We start from the raw sequence: 2,500 nt of genomic DNA, 5'->3' as shown, positions 1-2,500 counted from the left end.
TGCCACCGACTAGGAATCAAGCAACAGTCACCCAAGCTCGCGCTCAAAGGCAGTCTGGCACCTTCATCCCTTGCCATGCTCACCCACTGCTCCCCCCCTATATATACATATTGCACAAGGAGCTTGGTGACAGCAACACCCATTGCTTTCCCTGAGGATGTATATTTCTTAGTATGCGCACGGCGTCGAGGCACAGGTGAAGCCAACGGCGCTAGTTTCTGCGCCCTATGTCGAGGAAAATCAAGGCAACGGGCTAGTGTATGGGCACAACGTCGAGGAGACTCAAGGAGATGGGGCTATTTTTCAGGTCACCGTTCGAGAAATCAAGGCAACGTGTTGGGGGGGATGGCCTCTTTCATGGGTCGTGGGGCTTGGCTTGGCTTGCCTCGTGTGTGCTCGATACAGCCTCACGATTCTTATTTGCCCATCAACCATGCCGGGCACCTATGAGAATGAGACCCCATGGTACCCCCTATATATACATATTGCACAAAGAGCTTGGTGACAGGAACAGACATTGATTTCCCTGATGATGCATAATTTTTGGACACACACGACTTGGGGGCGAGGGGACACGGGAGTGGGGCGCCAATGGGGGGCGTTTTGGCCCCATTTTCGTCAAGAGCGGGCGTCTTGGCCATGCCTCGAGCGTGCCAGCCTCGAGAGCCTTGGGCGCTGGACATCCTTGGGGCGCCAATGGGCAGCAGTCCCATGGTTCCCCTATATATACATATTGCACAAAGAGCTTGGTGACAGGAACAGATATTGATTTGCCCAGGGATGCATAATTGTGCGAAATCGTCCATAACTCGCTCGAATTAATTCGGATTGACACAAAATTTTGTAGGGATGCTTTTTATTATAAATGAAAAGCTTTGAAATGAAAAAAAAAAACAAAATGTCATGTTTGAGGCGTAAATGTTTGTGTCCTATCCTTGGTCACGCCTTGAAGCGTTGGTTCCCTACTTGTTGGAATGTCGCTCAAATCAAGTAGGAATGCCATTGAAACATTGTGTGGGTCATTGTTAACATAGACGAATGGACTTGAAATGAAAATATATCATATTTGGGTTTTTGTCCCTGTCGCCTGGTGATAGGCAGGCAGATAAGGCTTTTAGGTATTCATAGGTGGCTTAGATGAACTCGAAAGAACACGAGTTGATCGGATTGGAACTCATATATTCAATTTACTATGTACTAAGTAGGAACTACACTTTGCTCCCTTCATCGTTTGACTTGCTTAGAAATCTGCTCATGGTTTGTCAAGGCCCCTTGTTCCTTAGACCGATGAGGATGGGATTGGGTTGCTCATGGGCATGTGTGTGGCAAGATGCCTTGTTCCATTGGTCGTTCATGGGTGTTCGTGTACGAAGTAAACTTGTTCCCTTGGTCGTTCATGGGGTTGTGTGTGGGAAGAAGCCTTCTTCACTTGGTCGTTCATGTGTGTTTGTTTGGGAGGTAGCCTTGTTCCCTTGGTCGTTCATGGGAATGTGTGTGGCAATACGCATTGTTCCTTGGTCGTTCATACCCTTGTTCCCTTGGTCGTTCATGGGTCTGTGTGTGGGAAGAGGCGTTGTTCACTTGGGTAGCCTGCTTGCCTTGCCAGCCCCATATGCATTGTTCCCTTGGTCGTTAGTGGATGGGTTTGTGTGTGGCATGGTGCCTTGTTCCCTTGTGTGGCCTGACTGCTTGGCTTGACATGACCTAGCCTTGCCAGCCTCACATCCATTGTTCACTTGGTCGTTCATGGGCATGTGTGTGGCAAGGTGCCTTGTTCCCTTGGTCGTTCATGGGGTTGTGTGTGGGAAGAAGCCTTGTTCCCTTGGTCGTTCATGTGTGTTTGTTTGGGAGGTAGCCTTGTTCCCTTGGTCGTTCATGGGAATGTGTGTGGCAATACGCATTGTTCCTTGGTCGTTCATACCCTTGTTCCCTTGGTCGTTCATGGGTCTGTGTGTGGGAAGAGGCGTTGTTCCCTTGGTCGTTCGTTCATGGGTTTGTGTGTGGCAAGGTGCCTTGTTCCCTTGTGTAGCCTGACTGCTTGGCTTGACATGACCTAGCCTTGCCAGCCTCACATCAATTGTGTAGCCTGACTGCTTGGCTTGCCGTGACCTAGCCTTGCCAGCCTCACATCCATTGTTCCCTTGGTCGTTCATGCAAGGGTCTGTGTGTGGCAAGGTTGCCTTGTTCCCTTGGTCGTTAATGGGCATGTGTGTGGCAAGGTGCCTTGTTCCCTTGGTCGTTCATGGGCATGTGTGCGGCAAGGTGCCTTGTTCCCTTGGTCGTTCATGGGCATGTGTGCGGCAAGGTTGCCTTGTTCCCTTGGTCGTTCGTGGATGGGTTTGTGTGTGGCAAGGTGCCTTGTTCCCTTGGGTGGCTTGCCTTGCCAGCCTCGCTTGCTTAGGTTTCCCAACACACCTGTCGGGCACCAAGGGTGGTATTAGTCCCCATGTACCCCCTATATATACATAATGCACAAAGAGCTTGGTGACAGGAACAGACA

This window comes from Lactuca saligna, unplaced genomic scaffold (genome assembly GCF_052625555.1).
Source record: "Lactuca saligna cultivar CGN05327 unplaced genomic scaffold, ASM5262555v1 scaffold_26, whole genome shotgun sequence".
Lineage (NCBI taxonomy): Eukaryota > Viridiplantae > Streptophyta > Magnoliopsida > Asterales > Asteraceae > Lactuca > Lactuca saligna.
The sequence above is the reverse complement of the archived record's forward strand: the minus strand, read 5'-3'. Positions refer to the sequence as shown.